At 45.7% G+C, this 10,660-nt stretch overlaps 1 long non-coding RNA gene across 4 annotated transcripts; it reads left to right on the forward strand.

The window, feature by feature from the left end:
• Positions 1-5,289: 5,289 nt before the first annotated feature.
• On the forward strand, positions 5,290-8,934 carry LOC147974203 (uncharacterized). Of its 4 annotated transcripts, XR_015603142.1 has the most exons (4): positions 5,295-5,786; positions 6,419-6,498; positions 6,590-6,710; positions 6,875-8,934. It is a non-coding gene; the product is annotated as an uncharacterized LOC147974203 (long non-coding RNA). The 4 variants fall into 4 exon arrangements; XR_015603140.1 differs by having other exon boundaries at positions 5,297-5,786; positions 6,590-8,934; XR_015603141.1 differs by having other exon boundaries at positions 5,299-5,786; positions 6,419-7,996; positions 8,645-8,934.
• The last annotated feature ends 1,726 nt before the right edge of the window (positions 8,935-10,660 follow it).

Here is a 10,660-nt window from a genome sequence, read left to right on the forward strand (position 1 = left end):
TGACAAGCTCTCACGGTCAACGAAGGAATAGACCTCCTCCCAAGACGTTCCGATCAGACTCGGTATCTCGGTAACTCAAGACACTTCGACAGGTTAAAACAAGACCAGCAACACCGCCCGAATGTGCCGACAAATCCCGATAGGAGCTGCACATATCTCTTTCTCAGGGCACACTCAGATGAGACTAGCTACGAGTAAAACCAACCCTCAAGTTTCCCCGAGGTGGCCCCGCAGGCAGCTCAGTTCGGACCAACACTCAGAGGGAGAACTGGCCCATGGGGGGCTAAAATAAGATGACCCTTGAGTCTGCAGAACCCAAGGGAAAGAAAAAGGCTAGGTGGCAAATGGTAAGACCAATGTTGGGCATTGCTGGACAAGCTTTAATGAAGGCGAAATATCAAGGGGTTCCCATTATAACCCAACCGCGTAAGGAACGCAAAATCCGGGAACATAACACCGATATGACGGAAACTAGGGCGGCAAGAGTGGAACAAAACACTAGGCGAGAGGCCGAGCCTTCCACCCTTTACCAAGTATATAGATGCATTAAGATAACATAACAATAATATGATATCCCAACAAGTAAATAAAAGATGTTCCAACAAGGAACGGCTCCAATCTTCACCTGCAACTAGCAACGCTATAAGAGGGGCTGAGCAAAGCGGTAACATAGCCAATCAACGGTTTGCTAGGACATGGTGGGTTAGAGGTTTGACATGGCAATTGGGAGGCTGACAAGCAAATGGTAGGCATCGTAGCATTGGCATAGCAAAAGAGCGAGCAAATTAGCATAGCAAAGATAGTAGTGATTTCGAGGGTATGATCATCTTGCCTGCATAGTTGTCAGAGTTGACTGGATCCTCACAAGCAAACTCAACGGGCTCCTCGGTAGCGAACTCGTCTCCTGGCTCTACCCAACAAGACAAACAAGCAACAAGGATACAATCAACCACGTGCAAGACCAAGCAATAGGATGAAATGATGACATGCTATGCGGGATGCGACGCGGGATGCAAAATGCAAGATATGACAGGAAATGCATAAACCTGGCCTCAACTTGGAATTCCAAGGGTGCCACTGGAAATATGAGATGAAATCGCTTGAAAACGATATAAAGATCATCGGAATCGGAGTTACGGTTTGGAAATGGCAAGCGTTTCAAAAATGACACCGGTCTGCGATTTACAGCAAGTAGGCATCTAAATGCAATGCAATGAACATACTACAGCCACCAAACATGACAACAAAATATATGGCAGGGATGCACACAAGATTCTTAACAAAAGACTAGCACTGGACCACGGCCAATTCATCCATTATGAGGTTCAAACAAGCATGGCAAAAACGCAAATGCAAAACAAATTCCAGACTTGGTGAAATTAACACTTGTCTGAAATTTTAGATCACGATGCCCTCTTCGGAGCAGCAAAACAACATGATACATGACCTGACTAAGACAATTGAGAACATGGTATGGAGCTACTCAACAAGCTTAACAAAAGTCCCAAAGTGACCTGGGGTCAAAAGGGATCATAAAATACACTAACGGGCACACGAACATAGCTAAAACACAATCAGTTTTCAGACTTAGTGAAAACTGAGACATGCTGAAATATAACTCACGAAGGCATGTAAACGAGCTCGATGCAGTCACCATGGTGCAAGTCATGGCAAGGCAAGCATACATCCACTAATAAGGCATAAAATTCTAGCTATACATGGTAATAACAATGGCATAGCATGCACGGATCAACTACAACAACGCCGGCAAAATCGCAAACAAGTTGACGATCTGCCCAGATTCACCATGAAGCAAAAGTAGAGCTCGATTGACTCAAGCTAGGGTGCTCCATAATTGCCAACAAGGACATGGATGGATAGAGAATAACATGATTAACAAAACTCCTTTACTGATCATCCTCAAAAGAGGCACGGATCACTAGGAAACAAGCTGAACATATGGCATCATGAACTAAATAATCCCAGACTTAGTGAAAACCACTAAGTCCCTGAAAACAGATTTACCGGGTGCCTCACTTTGCAAGCTTGCACAAGTCACCACACACATCCTAAAAATGCATGGGTTGCACCTCTGTAAAGAAGACAAAATCCTTAACAAAACATATGAAGGACTCACAGGCATAGCGTGCACACAATAATCATGGCAAAAATGACAAAAGTCTAAGATGAACTAGCAGATCTGACAATTAACTCACGAAGCCTCCTTCTAACAGCATTTCGGGCATCAAGATGAGATCAAATGAAAATGATGCAATGGAATGAAATGATGTACTCGTCGAGACGAACATTTTGATATATTATATACCCAAATCGGAGCTACGGATGCAAAGTTACGGGGCCTCAAACAGGAGCATATGGAGTGAAATTCCTGGGACTTGGCAAAAAAATCAACCTCGAATTAGGGTTTACTGTAGCAACCCGATCCAGATCTGGATCGCACGTCGTTCGAGGATCGCCGGGGAGAGCCCTGTTCGCCGCAGGAGCTCGGGCTCGCCGGACTGCTCCGGGGACTCGCCGGAGAGCCGGAGTAGGAGGGAGAGGCGGCGGAGGAGCGCGGGTCTGGGGCGGCGATGGCGGCCGGGGTCGCCGGCGTGGAGGCGGGCAGCGGGTCACCACGGAGCTCGCCGGCAAGAGGCGGGTGGCGGCGTCGGCTGCCGGAGTCGGGGAAGAGGGGCGCGAGGCGGCGCGGCTTGAGGCAGGCGGCGGCCCGGGCGAGATGGAGGCGGGGGCCGGAGACGGGCCAGGCGGGCCGCGGTCGGAGGAGACGGCCGGGTGCCACGTGGCGCTCCGGTTCGTCGCGAGCGGCAGCGGCGATTTGTCCGGCCGGCACGGACGTGTCCGGCGCGGCGCGGAGACCTATTTTTTTTGCTAGGGTTTCGGAGAGGGAGAGAGATCCGAAAAACGGGGGGGCTATATATAGGCATAAGTGGAGGTAGGAGAGTCCAAATGAGGTGCGGTTTTTGGCCACGCGATCGTGATCGAACGCTCTAGGACATGGAGCAGAGTTTGCTGGGTTTTGGGCCAAATTGGAGGGGTGTTGGGCTGCAACACACACGAGGCCTTTTCGGTCCCTCGGTTAACCGTTGGAGTATCAAACGAAGTCCAAATGATACGAAACTTGACAGGCGGTCTACCGGTAGTAAACCAAGGCCGCTTGGCAAGTATCGGTCCAATCCGGAAACGTTTAATCCCCACACACGAAAGAAAGTTAGAAATGACCACCGGAGGAGAACGAAGCGCCGGAATGCAAAACGGACAACGGGGAAAATGCTCGAATGCATGAGATGAACACATATGCAAATGCAATGCACATGATAACATGATATGAGATGCATGAAAAAGAAAACAACACACGGAGACAAAAGACCCGAACCCGAGAAATAAATATAACTTAACGCCGGAAACGGCAAGAGTTGGAGTACAAATAGGGAAAGTTACATCCAGGGTGTTACATCGTCGAACGAGAAATAGACGGACACAAATTCCCCCTTCAAAAGCCTGTCTATTATGTGTCCACTGTCCTCACTCCCTGCAAATCACGGTACCCGCATTATCAAAAGATTGCGTACGCGGTATTCATGGCATCCCGGAAGCTACGACACTACTGTCAAGAGTGTTCAATCACAGTAGCCTCGGAAGTACCACTTAATGATATTATAAATAACCGTGACGCAACGGGCCGGATTGCAAAATGGGTCATTGAGCTCCTCCCGTTCGACATAACTTATAAGCCATGGCGAGCCATCAAGTCGCAAGTCTTGGCCGACTTCGTCGCAGAATGGACGGAGGCCAAACTCCCTAAAGAGTACGGCACATATTCAAATTGGATCATGCCTTTCGACGGCTCCAAGATGTTGGCTGGACTGGGGGCTGGCGTCGTTTTGACGTCCCCCACAGGAGACACAGTTCAATACGTACTCTAGATTATGTACACAGACTCCAACAATGCAGCCGAATATGAGGCCCTTTTACATGGTCTCCGGATGGCAGTATCCATGGGCATTCAACGCCTAGAGGTGCGCAGGGACTCGAACCTCGCAATATCCCAAATAAATGGAGACTTCGACGCCAAGGATCCAAAGATGGCAGCTTACCACAACGCCGTCCTGAAAATGTCAGCTCGGTTCGAAGGGCTTGAATTTCACCACATAGCCCGGGAAAATAATCAGGCGGCAGATGTCCTGGCACGCATCGGCGCAAAACGCGATATAGTCCCCCCAACATTTTCTTGGAAAGGCTGTTCAAGCCATCCGTAGTATGGGAAGGGGAGCCGCACAACCACAGCCCGGACCCAACCGCACTGCCCGACACCGAACATTCTGACACAATCGGCGGCTCTGTCAATAAAATAAGACCTTCAGCCCACGTAATAATGGCCGTCATCGCCCCGTGGACAGAACCATTCCTCGCCTACCTTATTAGGCAGGAACTCCCCAAGGACCAAAATGAGGCATGCTGCATAGTGGGGCGATCCAAAGCCTAGAAAGTCCACGAGGGAAAGCTTTATAAGAAAAGCACTATCAGAGTCCTTCAAAGGTGCATCTCCGAAGAGGAAGGGCGGAACCTCCTGGCTGAAATTCATGCCGGACTCAACGGTCATCACGCTGCAGCTCGGTCCCTTGTGAGCAAGGCCTTCCGCACAGGCTTTTACTGGCCGATGGCCCGGGCAGACGCTCAGGACTTAGTCCAACGATGCACCGGTTGCCAGCTCTTTGCAAACCAAAGCCATATGCCACCCACCGCCCTCCAAACTATCCCCATCACTTGGCCCTTCGCGGTCTAGGGGCTTGACATGGTTGGACCCCTTAAAGGCGGAACCCACAAGCACAAATACTTACTGGTCATGGTGGATAAGTTCACCAAATGGATAGAAGCCAAGCCTGTTAAGACGGCCGAATCCGGACCTGTGATAGACTTTATATCCGGGGTTGTACACCGTTACAGCGCCCCCACCGCATCATCACTGATAACGGCATGAACTTTACAGCCGACGAGGTAAAACTCTGGTACAAAAACATGGGCATCAAGCTCGATTATGCTTCCGTCTATCACCCATAAACTAACGGCCAGGTCGAACGTGCGAATGGTCTTATCATGAGTGGCTCCCTCAAGGAATCTAACACGCACTAGGTAGAGGAGATTGACTCCGTACTCTGGGAGCTGCGGACCACGCCGAATCCACTACAACAAAAACCCACGTACACCAACACATGTCTAGCAACGACGACAGCGTATGTGTTGTGTTTGGGTTCAACCACCCACCTCCCACGAAGGGATAACCTCCCAGTACTCACATCCACGTTATCTGCGCCTCCTCTCTCCAAATATTACACATCCAAAAAAATGGGAACTCACAGCCGAGCCTGTAAAAAAAGCCAATCCCCTGATTCCCCTTTCTCACACCAGAGCGCCGCCGCCGCCGATTCCGGGAAACTCCAGCGCACTCCAACGCCAATGCTCCCTACGCCCTCAATATTCTCCTCCGACCCCTGCCCCACCCACCCTCCGTACCCCTGCACGCGGCCCCGCAACAAGCCTAGTCGCCATGCGCCGCCGGCGCGGCTTCGGCGGCTCCGGTTTGTCGGCCCAGTATACCTGCATCTCCTCACGCGCGGCTGCAGGCTCAAGCTTGACGGTGACGCTCCGCTTCTTCTACCTCGACTCCGGCGTTGATGGTACTCCGCCTAGGGTTTCTGCGCCGCCGTCGAGTATGAGTGGACAACACTGTGATGCGAGTGATTTCTCTCAACAATTTTCTTAGCCAGGTATTTGAATTGTTGCTTACATCTCTGGTGTCCGTATCTGGTTCTGGTGTTTATTGATTAGATGTGATTACCCTGTGTTGACGGTCAACCTGTACTAGTTCTGGATGAGTACTATCTACTATGTGCATACCCTATTATGCGTTACTGTCAGACTTTCCTATTCCTATATAGATGGATCGATGGAATTGTTTTTTTTCAAGTGAAATTGATCATTACATACTAGTAGCATGTAGCATGACCTGTTCAATTAGATCAACACCGTTTTTCTAATGAAAAGAGATCAACTTAGTTCAGATCATAGTGAGATAATAGTATATGAGCGATATAGCATATGACATCATGTATGTCTCTGAAGAACATTGCTACAAAAATCAACATGTCAGTGCAATCATGGGTCCATGATACTAGCATAATTATTTCAAATGGATAATCCCCTTCTCAGTAGTTTGGATCGTTATTTATTTGGCGTCATGTGTACAATATACTAAAAAACTAAGTCCACTTGCATCCGTCTGTCCCAATATTTGTCTTTATTCTGTAATACTTCGTTCCTTCTACACTCGCAAGTTATGAAACTGTTTTTTTACTATAGTCAACATCCACATGTGTGTGCTTATCTTATCTCTTAACAGATCGATCTACAACACATACGCCTTAAGAGTTATTTAAGTCATTGTAATTATATATATCATTGGTGAGGGCCCTTTCGCTGGTAAGGAAAACTTAATTTTTTAGCGTATTATTTATTTTTTTGATTGATGTAATATTTGTTTTCCCCTGAAAAAAAGTAATGTTTCTTTCAGGTTCTTATTCAGTAAAAATGTGCACATCACAATCTCAAATTTATGCAAAAGCTCAGATGGCAATAGTTCTTACACTCATGTTATCCAATATAAACTGTTGAATGATTCATAAAATTTGAAGGTGAGAGATACAAGAACATCCTAACATTGATATTCTCGTCGTATGTATATGACTACTATATATTCTCGAAATCTCACCTCTCAACAGAGTTTAGTCCAGTTTTTTTATTTTTTGAAATAGAGGTACTTCTCAATTGTTGTACTAATTTTCTGTTTTGGGGGAAGCCACATATGTTTCCAAACAATAGAATGATGCATGATGGTTATCACACAAACTCCTGGCCAGGTGCCTCTCACATCTTATCTTGTTTGTAATATATTCTCCTTAAACTGTTAACACAATGAGCATGTAGATGTACTTGGTTCATCAACGTAAACATCAAAAGTATTCCTCTTATGCAGTCTGCTTCCCCGACATGCAGGGCACACTAAGGTGGTGGGAAGATACGTACAACCGTTAACCAGACGGCTAAGCGTTCAGATGCGGCGATTGTGTGAGTGTGTCAGGTACGTCGAATTCACTGATCCCAAACTATTGGATGTTACTAGGATCTCACCTTCTCTGTAATACTTATGGCCTTCTCCTCTACCTATTGGGGCAATAGTTTGGATATCCAGCAACCATGGTGACAAAGACGAGAATACAGGAACTGTTCCAAGTTTCCGTTTTCTCAGTAAACAAGTGAACTAAGAAAGTGAATCCTATTAAATAAATGTTGGCATATACTAATACTGTGGCACAACTTAGTCTGCATGAATGTTCTGGTCTTCTAATTTTTTAGTATAATGTTGAGTAGTTTAGTTGGATTCCATGCTAGTTTAACTAGCCAAATTTGAGTCTAACTAGGCTAGGCTGATTAGTTAGTTTTCCACCATCGCAAGTCGTAAGCATGTGTGCTCATGGATGGGTCGTAGTCCGTATATGATTCAATGATTTTGCATAGCTAGCAGCGTACGCGATGTACTAGTATGCCTTGGAGTTGGTGTGCCTTACTAGTCTAGGAAAAGGGTGCTCGAGTCCAAGTCGTTTTAGATGCTAAGTCAGAGTAGGTTTAGGTTGTTCCGGCCATGTAGCAGGTCATAGTTGTGGAAGCAGGTCGTATAAGAGTTTTTCCATAGAAAACAAGGTAATGTAAGAGCTTTCAGACTAGAATAAAGAGTACGCTAAAGTTTCTTTCATGTGCATGTGTTTGGCTATTTTGTTGCGATAGATTCTATGGACAAAACCGAACACAGATTACAAATCCATATGCCAAATCAGCAGGTTACAGAAACTTGATTGTTCCAAGTCAATGTTGTTGGCACTAAAACCTAAAAGACTACTTGCCAAGCTGGATTTGCTAGGAGGTATTTTCTGATATTACTTCTATATTGCGTAAATAATTCTTCACCAGTTCGAATGGAAATTTTGGATTAGTAATATCATTACTTGAATATATTTTATTATCACACATGCTTCTGTTCTTTTACCTATTTTTTACAAGAGAACACTTTTCTCCATGTTACAATGGTCATACTGCGTCTCTGAGATAAGACTCTTTGCCACTAGATTAGGTAAAATAATTCATCAAATCCTGTATGCCTGCCTTACATTCCCTCACTTCCTATAAAACACTCTGTTTCTATAAACATGGTGAAACTTGATAATGGAATGACCTGAGTTACTTTACTGTAAACTAAAATGACTACGTCCGGCTACAAAAGTGAAACGTGACAAGTCCAAACAAGAGCGCTGCTCTTACTACGACCCAACATATCAACCAAGAATATAAATGTAAATTTGGCGGTGTTAAACTTGGTAATGAATTCTTTGTATTTCGAATTGATATTACATTAGCAAAATCTGGTAAGTTTATACAACTACTAAAAAAGTCAAAATTACTTGCGATGTACCAAGATTAATTATCACATTGGCCTTCAACCTTTCTATGTTGCTCCTCTTTTTCAATTTTACTGCCCTATTAACCTATCTCATTTCTTTGTGTATATTGCAAGATAAATCGATGATGCATGGTCAGATGTTGATTGCAAGGTCAAGAATATGGGTGCTACTAGATAGTTTCACATTGTGTTTCAGAATGTCATTTTCAGTGTCGACGTGTCAATCATTATGATTCAGGCATTTTCAATGTCAATGTTTCGATCATTATGTTTCAAAATGGCTGAGACGTTGGTTGCAAGATCAAGCAGAGGACTAGTACTAGTTTCACATCTTGTAATCTTTGTATCCAGATCCTTGTAATGCAACCAAGTTGATTTAATATATGAGACATTTCTGTTTGTTATACTGCGTCCTCTATGCAATATTGGCATTGACCTAATAATTCTGGATGGTCATATATATAGTATCGTGCATTGTTCATACAATGCATTGGCAATTCCTGTAGGGTATCCACCAACGCCTGTCAATCGTTGTTGGGCTCTATCTATATTCGTTGTTACCTTACAACGCTTAGTCACACCGTTTACCAACTGATGCATATACGTTGTTGTAGACACTAGCAACGTCACCAACGACAACACATATTAATCCGTTGGTGTAGACCTTAGCAACACTTATATGCGTCTTGGGCAACGCATTAATAGGTTGCTAAAGGGGGGTTCCTGTTGTAGTGATCGCACCACCGGATACACACCATTCTTTATGGTGTACGGCGCAGAGGCAGTTTTGCCTTGTGACATAATTCATGACTCACCTCGAGTGCGCATGTACGAAGAAAGAGAAGCCGAGCTCGATCGGCAGGATAGTTTGGACGCATTGGAGGAGGAGCGTGACGTGGCAAAAGCCCGTTCCGCATTCTATCAACAGCAGGCTCGATGATACCAAAGCAGAGAAGTACGGGCCAAAAATTACAACGTTGGCGAATTAGTTCTACGCCTGGCGGACAAGAAAAAGGACAAACTCAAGCCCATGTGGGAAGGTCCCTTCATAATTGACCAAGTCCTGACTGGTGGAGCGTACCGCCTGCGAAATGCATCCGATAACCGACTCGAGCCGAACCCATGGAACACAGCCCGTCTCCGAAGATTCTATGCCTAGCGCCGGATCCTGTGTTCGTCTCCTTACTCTGTCCATTTTTTATATACTCTCTGTCTTACATTTCTCTCCTTCTCTCTCTCTTATAGCCTTTAAAGGCTCATAAAGTGACGCGCTATCCGCGCTCATTAAACCTGGGGGCTTCTTTAAATAGAAGCTTATTTATACGGGCTTCATGCCCAACACATGCGTCACACTTCCGCATGCACCTTTTATTCACCATTGTATGCATCGATATGACTTAAGTTTTGGCCAAGCTGGGTTGCCTGGCTCCTGTGCTTACCCCTACGTTCCCGATTGTTCGGCTAGGTGATAAAGGGAGCACCTCTGCGATTGTTACTGCCGGGTCAGCCGGACGTGTACCTCAGACTGGGTGAAGCCAAAAGCTAGCGTTCTTAAGGGAATATTCGGTCGGTGAACTAAATATGATCCTTTTTTTATTTTTCTATACGCCCCCAGATGTTTTTCCTGCGTTTCTTTTCACAGCATAGACATGCACTTTAGGGCATGCCTCCCAGGGAAAGGAACCCCTAACGGAACTATTCTCCCTGGAAGATGTTTCTTACTAACCATGTAATATAACATAACTAGTCGGGCACTTGTCTGTTCACGCACTAATGACCCCTACGCCTGGTCTCCGTACATTTCCCGATTCCTATATAACCGCATGGGAATTCGGACACACTCCGGACCGTCAGGTCCCGAGGCTGAAGCGAAAAGGTCGGCCATGACAAATGATCTACAATCCGGCTAGAAGGCATTATAAATGTCAATTAAATTATATAGTCATTTTGACTGATTGTATTCCTCTTCAATACCATCTAACAGGCTGTCTAATTTACAGTCCTGCTGGGAATACTTTGCGACCAACTCTACTTGGCCGTATATTGAGCTTACAGGGATCTCCTTCCCATCGGGCCCCACAGGACCGACCTCGGCCATGTGGTTGGGGTCAGCCTTTGTGTACCACGTCT

The sequence above is a fragment of the Triticum urartu genome, chromosome 5A (assembly GCF_056163025.1).
Source record: "Triticum urartu cultivar PI428250 chromosome 5A, HENAU_Tu73, whole genome shotgun sequence".
Lineage (NCBI taxonomy): Eukaryota > Viridiplantae > Streptophyta > Magnoliopsida > Poales > Poaceae > Triticum > Triticum urartu.